At 37.6% G+C, this 14,105-nt stretch overlaps 1 long non-coding RNA gene across 1 annotated transcript in view; it reads right to left on the bottom strand.

The window, feature by feature from the left end:
- LOC116552390 overlaps nucleotides 1–14,105 on the bottom strand; it is a 58,008-nt gene that overhangs the window by 18,588 nt on the left and 25,315 nt on the right. The window lies entirely within an intron of this gene.

The following is a 14,105-nucleotide window of genomic DNA, read 5'->3' as shown; positions in this document are numbered from 1 at the left end:
CACCACCTCTCCTCACTCCACAACCTATTTAGGTATTGATGAAGACCTCCACCGCCTCCTAGAATTACAACAATATGGCTCTAATATTGTAGCATTACCCTAAACATTTGTGATGAAAAACTAGGAACATGTATGGAAAGTTCTAGTTTATTCACTCTGCAAACCTACTGTGTGCCAGACACCCTGGGAGACATTAAGGATAAAAATGGCAGAAAATGATAGAATTCTTGCCTGAAGAAGTGAGCAAGATAGAAAATGAAATGGTAATTCCTTTTCTTCTCTTAAAACAAACAAAAAACAGACAAAAGTTTCTTGCTTGACCTCCCATGCCCTCCAGATATGGCATCCATGCTCCACATGCCTTACCTGAATCACTTCTGGAGAAGCCTCTCCCAGCAGCTGTGTCCACCTCACTTTGGCCCACGCCCCTCCTCCTCCCACAGGCTGGCCCCGAGAGGCAGCTGTGGCCTCCATCGGCCCTATCCAGTGCTCACATCTGTCCTCATCTTACTTGACTGCCCTCAGCTGGCTAGTTCCATATCTAGTGTGTTGGTCCTTTCCTTCACAGGTGCAGGACTGACCTCTCCTGCTCAGTCTGCATTCAGCTTAATCATCACCTCCTGGTGGGGCCTGATGCTGACCAGTGAGCACAGGAGCCTGCCTGGCACCTGCAGCCATGTGTGTCTCTGCTTCCACTGTATCTGTTTGCCATCACTTTTCTGGCATCTTACTGGCTGGTCTGTTTATTATCTGCTGTCTCCTCAAGAATGTAAGCCCCAAGAGGCCAGGGGATACCTGCCTGTTCACCAGCTTACTCTCCAGTGCTTCAAATAAACTCCACAAATAGTAAAGTTTCAGTACATAGCAGCAATTTTATGACTAGAACAAACCAAGTAATAAATGTACAACCACAAAGTGAGTTTTTTTAAAGAAACATATTATTATAATAAAAATGAATTTTTCATTTTCTGACAAAGTATCAATCAAACTGAAATGGAAGAGTGAATGGGTTGTTTGCTGCAGAAAGAACTGGCAGGAATAGGGAGGTTGTGGGTGCAATCCCAGGCCAAGGGAGGCAGATGTGAGAGAACTTAAGACAAGGAAATGCTGGGCAAGTGTGCAAAACCAAAAGGGGGTCCCTGAAGCCAATCTCCACTATCGTCAGCATATTAGTAATAAAGAAAGAAGGTATGGAACTCTCTTGCCACACTCTAAGCTACTCTGGAAATTGAACAGGTCTAAATGTCATAACTTGATAAGCCCTGTCCCCTAGATTTTCCATAAAACATTCCACTATTTGTGCTTAAGAGATAATTTGATTCCATATACTATGTTACAGAAAAGAAGTATTTTGCTGTATTGTCTTTGAACCAATCAGAAATTACCATGATGATTACAGGATTATTTTTTAATATCACAATATCACCAACAAAATGTTTTATTGTCTTAAATTACCCAAACTAAATGGTTTTGCTGGGAAATGGCTATTTTGAAAAGTTAAAAAGCAATAGTGAGGGCACAAAGTATTGTCTTTCCAATTAAAATATGACCCAAGTATGAAAAAAAATCAAACTGTAAACAAGACGTGCAGAGGATGACAAAGATGAGTGAGCATTGTGGGGTTTAGTGGTTGCAAGAAGTGGCAGATGAAAAACTTGAAATTGAAATTGCACATTTAGAAACTAAAACCCCAAATCAAAAGATTGTAGCAAACTCCTCAGATGAGAGCAGAACTCCTAGCTGTGGCCAAACAGATGGTATGGACAAGCAAGTCTCTGCTCTGCACAATATTGATGACCAGATGGGAAAAGTGACTATTGTCCTCTATGAAGGAGGGCAGTGTGGTCACTGGCTGCACCACCTCATGCATCAGAATGAACTTCTGACCATCCTGCAAGTTCCTCTTCATCAGATTAATGTCCAAGCTCTGGTCCTCGGTGCTCCATTGCAAAGGAAGACAGGTCATGTCACTGGAACCAGACCCCTGGACACCCACAGCTGACTGTGGCCACCCCAGGCAGAGGAGGGTGACTTGGAAACTGAATAAACTGCAATGTGTAATTGAAGTGTGCGAACATGTTCCCTTCTCAATTTTTCCTGAAGTTCCCATCCTGGCATTTCTCCCATTTTAGAGTTGACCTTAAATTTAGGGAATCTCTCAGTTTCATCATAAAGATTGATATTAAAAGTGAAAAAAAAAACCAGAGTGGAAGTTATTGCTGACTTTGATTTAAACAGCATATGCATAGAAACTCCTCAACATATTTTAAGTCACTTGGAAGCTATCATATATTTTCGATAAATCAGGTATCCAAATTGACATGCAGCAAGAACATAATATAGATTTGTGACTCTCCTTGTTGAGGGAAAGGGCCTATAAGGCCATGAAAAGAAAATTATGCTACTTTCCTTTAGAGTGCATATAATCCTGCGATATCATTCACATGGGCATCTAGAGTGCATATAATACTGTAATATTCACACGGGCATCTAGAGTGCATATAATACTGTAATATCATTCACATGGGCATCTAGAGTGCATATAGAACAGAAATTTATTTTTCATAGTCCTGGAGGCTGAGAAGTCCTAGATCAAGTTGCCAGCCCACTGAGTGCCTGGCAAAGGCTAAAGGGTACTCACTTCTTCCAAGATGATGCCCTGTCACTGCATCCTCCAGAGGGGACAAATGTGATGTCTTCACATGACAGAGGCAGGGAGGCAAGACAGCCAAAGGTCTGAAGCCTCTTTTATGAAGGCCTTTGTCCCAATCATGATGGAGGAGCCCTCAAGCCCTAATTGTCTCTTAAATGCCCCACCCATTAATTTCATCACATTAGCAAGACCTGAATTTTTGAGAGGGCATATTCAAACCCTAACACTTGATATATTGCCTTTATTTATTATTGTATGTTAGAATGTAAAATACACCTAACTAGAGAATAAGCTTACTACAAATCAGAGAAATATCATGCAAAATTTTGCATGATAAGAACTAGGGAAGGAGAGAGAAATGAGACAAGAAAAGAAAAGAAGGAGAAAAAAGAGAAATAAAGGGACAGAGATATTTAAGTAGAGCAAAACCATGAATAAGAAAGTGGCACCTGTAAGGAAAATAAAACCTGACCGCTGCTGAGAATCGAATTCAGAGCTATATTGCAGAGGTTGGCAATGTATCACATTCAATGCATTCTGTCAAAAAAAAAAAATGCATAGGAGGAAAACAAAGGTTAAGCTTTCCTGGAGCAGAGGACTGAATCAGGAAACCATAAACTTTTTAAAATGTATTTTCATTAACTTAAAATCCTGGTACAAGTAATGACTGATCACAGCAGAATTTCTTATAAGTTGGTTGGATAGAAATGAATTTTCCTGTCCATAACAATATGAAACCTCCATTTATGCCATTCTAATAATTGGATGTGTTATTTTGAAAAAACACCACATTGAGCTATAATTGACGTTCAAAAAGCCATAAAAATTTAACATGTGCAAGTTGATGGGTTTGGAGGTAAGTACACCCATAAAACTGTGAAAAGAAAATGTCTTGTACCCCCAAAATCACTAAGGAAAACTCAAGCTGGAAACTGCTTAGGGCAAACCTGCCTCCCATTCTACTCAGTCATCCCTTTGCTCGCTGAGATAGATGCATATCTAATTGCCTCCTTTGGAAAGACTCATCAGAAACTCAAAAGAATGCAACTATTTGCATCTCGCCTATCTATGACCTGGAAGCCCCCTCCTCATTTAGTCTCCCTGCCTTTGCTCCAAGGTGTCCTGCCTTTCCAGACTGAACCAATACACTTCTTACATATATTGATTGATGTCTTATATAAGTCTTCCTAAAGTGTATAAAACTAAGCTATGCCTGACCACCCTGGGCTCATCTTCAGGACTTCCTGAGGCTGTGTCAGGAGTGCATCCTCAACCTTGGTAAAACAAACTTTCTAAATTAACTGAGAGCTGTCTCTGATTTTCTGTATTCATAAAACCATCACCATAATCCATGTCATGAACCTCTCAGTTGCCACCGAAAGTTTTCTCTCACCTTCATATTCATTATTATTTTCATTCATTATTACATTTTTTGTGTGCGTGTGATAAGAGCACTGACATAAGATCCACTCCCTTAGTGATCAGCCAGAATTGGGTCCAGGAGAATACCTCGTGAAGCCTCCTTATCTGATCTGTGAGATGCCACAGAAATGTTGTGACATTAAGTCAGGTTTTGAACCAGGTATGTACATTCCATTCAACTCCAACATTCTCAAATTCTTCAGGTTTTTAAATGTCATTTTGCAGCACGCAGAATATTTTTATCACATGCTACACAAATACCATTTACTTTAAAAGAGTGGCAAGAAAGAAATATAATTTATTTCCTCAATCCTCATAAATTTGTAATTGGGACAGACCCCTATAACAAAAGACAGATAAAAAGACAAAAACAACCTAATTAATGTATGCTGGGCATGCCACGGATGAGAAACCTCACTTAAAGATAACACAAAACAGTGGCTTAGGACTCAGCCTTATATAACACCTTCAGCAAACATAAGTGAATTTGTAGAGAAATAACAGGACAACAGAAAGCAATTTTAGGGCTCCAAGAGTGGGAAGCTGTGGAAAGAGAATATGGGAATAAATGAAAAGCGTAAGCTTTTTTCGCAGATACCTCTGGTGTCTTCTCTGAGCTGATAAGTCTCTGGTGGTTAACGTGTGTCCTCCCTGGTAGAGAGCGGGCAGAGTAGCTTTTGTCTTTGAAATTTATGTTCTCCTTTTAGGAAAATGGGGAAGGGAAGAGAGCTTTGCTATATCTTACTTCTTAGTTGTCTTCAGCTTAAAAATTCATATTTTGAGGAGATATGTTCTCCCACAGTATTTACCTCTAACCTATTATAAAATCAAACAGTTTTAAGCATAGTATAGTCTAAAATATCTGGTTTTTATAATAGATTTTACAACACAATTTAAATCATAGTGTATTAAAACTATGTGGCTTTATATCACATTTCATAATAAAATTTTAAATCATAACATACTTAAAATGCTTTGTTTTAAAATAGGTTAGAGATTTATATTTTACAAGAGTATAATGCTTTTAAAAAGTAGACAATATATATGTAGCATTTGATAAAATGTCCTGCATAATACAAAAGAAAGAAAATAAAAGGAGAATTAGAGAATGTTGGCATTGGATGAATTTCACTGGCCGGGTTCAACACCTCATTTAATATCCCAACCTGTCTATGGCATCCCACAGGTTAGGTGATGAAGCTTTATGAAGTCAGATGAAGGTCACCGTCTTGCAGCCAGTCTGACTGATCATCAAGCTTTAAACCAGAGCACTGGCTTATGGCTCAGGGACCATGTCCTAAACAAGACGGTGAAACATCCCCAATGACTGCTCCCATGTGGCTTAAAATTATGATTGTTGATATGATAACACCACTTAAATTACTGTTGTGTGTCTAGTCTAGTATTCATCAAATAAGAAAATATTTGTATATAGTTCACTTAATATGCAGATGGGTCCTGTTTCTAGCAAAGCTAAATTTTGTGAGATCCAGGTTGCACTGAACAAGTCCATAATCATCCAACTCTGTACTTCAGGATTAACAGATTTTAATTATGCCTCTTGCTCACTTGCTTCCTTTCTCCCTTCTATCTTGCCTCCAACATGCGTTGAATCCTAAGGAAAAGTCAAATTTCTTCATTTGCCCTCCAACAGCAGCCTTCCCATCTGCTGGATCATTATAAATGTCTCATTTCACCTTTTAACTCTATCAGTTAAGATTTCTGGTAATTAAAACTGCACAGAATATCCCACATACAGAAACGCAGTAGCCGGGTCTGATTTTTTGGTCTTAAAATTTTTGCTTGTGGCTTTTCAAAAAATAAATAAGTTCATTGTTTATATTACTATAGGGACAGCAGCGTGAAATTGGGTGTAGTTTTAAGATGCTGCCTACAGTATTTCCTTCTGTAACTGACACCCCCAGGAATAGTTTGTGGTTGTTTAATTGAGATGTCTGCACTCATGTAATGAATAATGACAATGTATCACTCCTGATCACTCTTTTAATTTAATTGTATCTGAATCTCTTTTCTATTTCTTTAATGAATTTGCCAATTCTAGTATATAAAGGCCACATACTTTCCCAAGTTGATAAACAGATGTCATCTGTAAAAGCAAGAATAAGGAAAAGAAAAATTTAATTGCACATTATGCTTATTATTTCCAAGAGAGGCACTCAGATTTTTGAAGCACAGGTCCTTAGACTAAAACTTAGTACCACTACATAGCAGCAAAGATGATATCATGAGCATACATATGCTAGCATAACTAGAAAACACCGGTAAGCCAAAAGAAAAGACAATGTACATATTTTACACAAATTTTCTCATCAATATTTAATACAATACCTAACCATATACAAAAAGTTTGGTAATCTGCAGATCTTAACTTCTATCCAAGTGTGAAAGCTTAGGTGAGCTGTTGCAGGAATTCAAGTTAAGAAGGGCAAAGAGAGCACACAGAGACTCAAGAGAATTTACTGGTGCACCCACTCAAGGCAAGGTTAATACCTGTAATGGCCGCCAGTCCTGAACAAAGAGAATGTGTTGCTTTTATACAACTTGAGGTGGGAAAATAGGGCAGGAAACAGGTTTCTGACAAACAGTTAATCGAGTTTTACAATCTTGGGAAAACATATTTTCTTCATGGTTATCTTGACCTCTTAACCTTGCAGCAGGAATTTCTGAAGTATGTGTGGACTGCAGGCATAAAGATACGCTCTGGTGCTCCTGTCTGAGTAAAGAGCAGGGTTATGCTAGGTCTGCTCTACCTTACTTTCTCTAAATGCAGTTGTTATGACTAGCCTGGAATGCGGGCTGTGAGATAAGTTTGCAGTTGCAGTTAGCTGGGCTAAGCTGGGAGGGGTTACTTATTTCTGCTTACTCTTATTTTTCCTAATAACCTAGTCCTAATGTTAACTATTCTTTTGATTTTATTTTCCTCCTCAGAGCCAGCCTCTTGCGTGAAACCCGTGCCACATTTCCACAGGAATTATTCACTGTACTGTGTGGTGCTACTACCATCGTATCTACTCTTAAGAGGCTGTGCATGGTGACACTGATTTTACAAGGTGATTTCTTGTTAGCCTAAACATGTAGACAGAAGGGGAGATTACCCAGTAGAAATTCCCTAGATCTGGTAGGTAACGAAAAAGTTTATTGATTTACTCAGTTTTACTGTGAGTTTGCTATAGACTTCTGTTTTCAGCCTGGACATGAGAAAAGCTGATAAGAAGGTTACTTTACCAGAGAAAGAAAAAAAATAAATAAAACCTCTGAACAAATTGTAAATCGATGACTTCCTGCACCCATCAGAAAGTTCAAGGCACAACGCAAACAAGCACAAGCAACCTGAAACTTCGAGAAAGAAGAGGGGTCTGCAGAGAGAAATAGAAATGGAGCATTTGCCTGCCTGGGACAGACATCATCAAAAACCTCATAAACTGCAGAGAAAATTCAGCTACAAAGTTCCTAAATTGCTACAGGGTGAGCATGAGCTAGAATGGAACTGTGAAGCTCCTGATGCTGGCAAGCTTCCCCTCTGGAAACCCCACTGTGTGCTCACAGGAGGCTTTGGGGAATCCCAAGAGAGCATCCCTCATGGTGCTAGCAAGGGGAGCAGAACAGCAAGCACAGGAGAAACTCTCTCACAGTTACTTCCCCCATTTACTATGGTAACAGCCTTAACTTGTAGAGGAAACAGCAACAAAAACTGTTTCCTTAAGGCACAGCACAGTAGTAGTAATCTGTTGCAGTTGGAAGATCAAAAAAAAAAAAAAGCCATCAACCTTGACAGCTTATCCAGATCCCTCTGTTCTGTCTCCCATAGGAAACATCAACCACCACAGGGTGATCTCCAGGGGAAAGAGCAAGGAAACTGTGACCTGAGGTACTGACAGAGACCACTACAGCTGGGGGAAATAAAAAAAAATAAAGAATTAAAAAATAGTAATTAAAAATATCCCCTACCCCTAGGGCCCAGCACAGCAAATGAAAGGGCAGGAGCCCCTGGTGTGAAGGCCGCACCTCAGGCACCAGGTGTATAGTGTTTAATCTGAACATCAGAGCTAGTCCTTCTCCACTGTGACCCCACAATAACACTTCGGTAAAAATAACAGAGGAACACAGAGATGAGAGCTGCAGAAGCCAAATTATCTCTGTCAAGCAGCACAAAGGGAAAACTCATGACCCCATGGAAGAGCCAGCAGGAGTCATCAAGAAAACATCACTGGCAAAGGAACTGACACTTTAAACCCAGAAACCAGAGAAAGATCACTTAGGGTAACTTGAAGCCTAGGCTTCCCTGAGGGTAACAGTAGCATCAAAACCCATCAAATCCAGTTTGACTCCTGACTACATCAGTACAAATCACCCTATTAATAATTTAACAGAAGAAAAGAGTGCTCAAATTCAATCATTAAAGAAGATATTTCAGTATCCACTACCCTGTACGGCTTATCCAAATTGTGTGTGAATGTGCGTGTGCACCTTATAAAAAAGGAGCAACAACAAAAAACACAATCCACAGAAATAAAGCAATTATCAGAATCAGATTAAGAGATAAGATAGATGCTAGAACTATCAGGCAGGGAAATAAAAATTCCTATGATTAATACGGTAACATCTATAATGGAAAAGATAGAGGATATGAAAGATCAGAAAAATGGTTTTAGCAGCAAGATAAAGGACTAAAAGTAGAACGACCATTTGATCCGGTACTGGATCTCTACTCAGAGGAAAATAAGTCGTTACCCTGTATATGAAAAAGATACTTTCATGTGCATGTTTATAGCAGCATAATTTGCAATTGTAAAAACGCAGAACCAGGCCTGGCATGGTGGCTCATACCTGTAATCCCAGCACTTTGAGAGGGCGAGGCGGGCAAATCACCTAAGGTCAGGAGTTCAAGACCAGCCTGACCAACAGGGTGAAACCCTGTCTCTACAAAAATACAAAAATTACCCAGGCATCATGTGGGTGCCTGTAATCCCAGTATTCAGGAGGCTGAGGCAAGAGAATCACTTGAACCTGGGAGGTGAATGTTGCAGTGAGCCGAGATTGCACTCCAGCCTGGTGACAGAGTGAGACTCCATCCAAAAAAAAAGAAAAAAGAAAGAAAGACAGAAAAAAATATTTAACAGTTATAAATATCAGCAGAAATAAAATGCTTTTGTATTCATCTAACAAAAAAAGTATAAATTTTGCATTCTGAAGACAACAAAAGCTAGATGACAGAAATAGAAGAAAATCTAAATAGAAATGTATTTCATATTTATGGATTGGAAGATCAGTAATATTAATCTATTGATTCAAGGTCCTCTTTAAAAAACTGCAATACTTTTAAAAAGATAACTCTAAATCTTATATAGAAAGGCAAAAACTAAAATATCCAAAATAATTCTGATAAAGTAAAAGATATCTAGAGATCTTACACTCCCTGATTTAAAAACTTATCATAAATCTAAAGTAATTAAGACAGTAGTGTATTATATAAAAGAAAAACACATAGATCAATGGAATAAAGAGTCCAGAAATAGATACATAGAAATACAGTCACTTATTGACAAATTGTAATGTTAAATCCATGATATGTCTTTAAAGAATAATTCTAGAACACAGCATGTGAAAAAAAGTGGACTTCAACAAAAACTGCATTTCTTATACATTTCTTATTTCTTATTCAGTTAATGTCTTAAAAATTAATTGAAAATGAATCATAAGCCTAAATGTAATTGTGAAATTATAACACTTTGAGAAGAAAATGTAGGAGAAAATCCACATGACCTACAGTTTGGAAGTGAGTTTTCAGATAACTTATCTGAAAGCCTCTGTTAAAATAAAGAAAAAGTGTACCAAAGACTTGGACAAAGTATTTGCAAATCACACAGTCAGATAAAGTATTATATAGAAAGAATATATAAAGAACAGTTAAACATAACAATTATATAAACATTCAATAAAAATAGTTGCAAATATCTGATGAAGCACTTCATTCAAAATAATATGTGGGTGACAAATGAGCATATGAAAAAATGCTCACCACCATTAGTCATCAGGGAAGTGTATATCAGAAACACAATGAGATACCCTTACACCTTATTTAGAGTGGTTGCATATGTATAAATTAATACTAGCAATTGTCAGATATAATGTGGATCAACAGAAACTTTCATTCATTGGTGATGGAAATCCAATCGTGTGAAACCACTCTGAAACATAGTTTTGCAGCTTCTTTTAAAGTTATACACACATTACCATATGTATATTGAAAGCTTGAATACACATAAAACCTTATATGTAAATTGTTATAGTAGCTTTATTCATAATTGCCTAAAAATGGAAATAACTCAGTGCCCTTACGTGAAAGAAATGACACACTACTCAGAAAAAAAAAAGCAAACTATTCGTGAACAACATGGATGAATCTTAAATGTGTGTTGCTAAAGTGAAAGAAATCAGTCCCAAAAGGAAACATATAACATTGTAACAATCCATTTTACCTTACAGTCTGCAAGAAGCAAAACTAGAGGGAGAGGAAAACAGATCACTGTTCACCAGAGTTTGAGGGAGAGTAAGTTAAGGGGCTGAGGCACAAAAGGAAATTTTCACAGGAATGAGGCCCTTCTGTTCTCTAAGGGACTCTGGTGAAGGATCCAAGATTCTATTCAATTGTGAGGATCCACTGAGCTTTATTTCATAAAGTTTGACTTTTATTGTATCAAAAAAATTACCAGGATGTTAGGAGAAATCCAAGACGGAAGACAATGACAGATGAATATAACTTGATTACAAGTTTATAATATAATATTAGGGTGGGAAGGGGTTTGACCTGAGTAACTTGGAAAAACTCTTTTTTTTTTTTAAGTGGATACTGTAAGGTTAAAGTCAAAAAAGGCCTGTACCCAGACTCTGTGCTGTAGTTGGTAAATGTGTTTGTCTCAGGGTTACACTGTAGCAATTATGAAGATATTTTGGATGAATACTAGAGTTTCAAAAATAAATAAATATATTGTACATCATGTGAAAGTTAGATTTCTGAATTTCTCACAATCAAAGAAAGAAATTACAAGTAATCAGTGAGGAAAAACTGGAATAAATTCTATAGTGCTAGATTAAGGTCATGGCTATCAGAATAAATTCATGTTTATTCTCTCTGTCTCTCTCTTTCTTTCCATAAAGTAAACATAGATACATGTATATATATATCTGTTTATATATACATATCTATTGATACATATATATATTTATCTGTTGATAAATATATATGATATATCATATATATGTACATATATATGTTGATATATATATGATATGTATATGATATATATGATATGTGTATGTACAACATATATGATACAACATACATGTACAACATATGTGTATGATATATATATATGTGTGTACATACACAATCTCTGCCCACTGAAGGGGAATAAAACTACCTATACCCAGTAGAACTGAGCACATCTAGCACCCCAAAAGACATAAGAACTTATCAACAGAGCCCTCAGTGTTCAAAGCTGGAACAGCTTGAGCAACAAAATAAATAGGAAGGAATTGGATTACAACTCAATGGATAAAAGAAAATATTCATGGGTCCATGCTTATGTATATGTTGGTATACAATGCGGTATGCTATATACTAATTATATAAATACATGTTCTAATACGCTATATTTATATATCATATTACAACATTTCATGTAGTACATGAATGTTGTAAATAATACATATTATACTAATATATTAATGATACACTTGGGATGAAAAACTGTGCATGAATACATTTCTGTACTATTATAATATCTTAACCAAATCTGCCTAATGCTAGACTTAGTATAAAGAACCATTTGTCTAACAGACCTACAGTTGCATGTTTCAGGTTGTCTTTTATCAGTAATCAGATTGAGACTGTGGCCTTGATTATTTAATTAAACTTTTTGTTTTGAGATCAATGTAGAGTCACATGTTGTAATAAACAATACAGGCAGGTCCCACATACCCTTTGCCCTGTGTAAACTCTTGTAAAATTAGTTTTGTATTACATCCAGAATATTGACATTGATACCATGCAGATGCAGAGATGCTCCATCCCCACGGGGATCTCTCCTGCAGCCCTTGCACACCATGTCCATCTCCTTCCCTCTCCCAACCCCGATTCCTGGCCACATGAATCTGTTGTCCATTTCTATAATTTTGATATTTCAATAATGCTACACAAAAATAACATGCAGTATTACAACTCTTTGGGATTGGCTTTCCTATCACAATAGTTCCCTGTGGATTCATTGATGCTGTTGAATGTGTCTGCAGTTCGTGCCTTTTTATTGCCGAGTAGCGTGCTTGGGATAAATGCCCAAGTGTGCAGTTGCTGAGTTGTATGGTAGTTACATGTTTATTCTTATAAGAATCTGCCAAACAGTTTTTGGCTATAGCATTTTACATTCCCATCAGCAATGTATGTGTGATCCAGTTTTTCTGAATCCTCGTAAACATTTGCTGTTGTTTATTCTAGCCATTCTAATAGATGTGTAGTGAAATCTCATTATGGTTTTAGCATGCATTTTTCTACTGGTAAAAGATTTTGGACATCTTTTCATATGTTTATTTGACATGGGTATATCCTTTTAGTGAAATATCTCTTCGTGTCTTTTGTCCCTTTGCTAGTAATATTGTTTTTTGCTTTTGTGTGCTTTATTTTAATGTTGCATATCAAGACTTCTTTATACATTTTAAATACTATTTCTTTGTTGGAATCATGGTTCTAAATATTTTCCCCTAGTATGTAGCTTTCTTTGGCATTAGCATAACAGGGCATTTTACATATCAATTTTTAAAAATTCTATGATACATATTATCAATTTTCCTTTTATGAATTATGTGTTTTATCTGAAATCTAAACATTTTTTGCTTAACTCTGAATTCTTAATTTTGTTTCTTATGCTTTTTTTTCTCTAACTTTGATTGCTTTTTACTGATGTATATGATCCATTTTGAGTTAAATTTTGTGTTAAAGCATGGCATCCAAGTCAAAATTTATGGCATATTTGTGAAAATTCAGTTAGGTAAATCAGCACTTTTGATCTTGAGAAGATGGTTTAGACCCATTTCTCCCTGTTTTCTTCACCAAATAAAACTCTAAACTCTGGGGATAATGTAACAAGCAACCAAGGGAGACTTCTGAAAGGTGGCAGGAAGGGAACAGGTTTGGGACATCATGATTGGAGAAAAGCAGAGACAGGACATCATACAACCCTCCATCCCATGGAAGGCACCCCAGGTCTGGTACTCCCCGACCTCTAACATAGCAACAGAACATCCATTCCTTCCCTCTGTTAAATATTCCTCCCCCACTGACAGCATCAGGCAAACTCAACAGCACTAGCAATGGGGTGATAACGGTAAGTAGACGTAGGAATCTCTCTTCTTTCCTGCAAGTGAGAGTCCCCTCCTCTGTTAAGAAATACCGAGGTGGGCAGGTGGAACCAGAGGGCAGAACACAACCCAGTCGGTAAGCAATCTGGAAGACTCTTTGAGTCCACTGAACTGAGACTCCACTCCCCCACCCCAAAACACTGGTGCAGCCAAGGGGTACCAGCACCCAGCTCAGGGAGTCCTCTACATCCCCAATGGCAGGAGGGATTTTGCCATACCAAGTACCCAGGTAATCCTCTTGGTGCCTGCAGGCCTAAGACTCCTCTTTCCCACAGAGAGACAGCCTGCATCTAGTCTGGGGATACCCTTTTACTACATCAGGCACCGCCAGCAGGGACCAGGATGGCTCAGGTGGCATGACGTAAACCAAGCAGATAAAGCGACACCTACTGAAATAACAAGTAAACTGTCATTGGAATCACAACCTTCAAAAACATCACAGGTCCTGCATACTACACCTAATCACAGTGTCTGTCTTCTAAAATAAAATAGTTACATTAGACCAGTCTTCTAACATAATAGGCTAAATGTCCAGGATACAACACAAATTTACCTGTCATAATACAAACCAATAGTGTCGCAACTTGAATGGAAA

This window comes from Sapajus apella, unplaced genomic scaffold, assembly GCF_009761245.1.
Source record: "Sapajus apella isolate SASKATOON/1434 unplaced genomic scaffold, GSC_monkey_1.0 scaffold11, whole genome shotgun sequence".
NCBI classification, from domain to species: Eukaryota; Metazoa; Chordata; class Mammalia; order Primates; family Cebidae; genus Sapajus; species Sapajus apella.
Note: the sequence above shows the minus strand (reverse complement) of the source record. Positions and strands in the feature narration are given on the sequence as shown.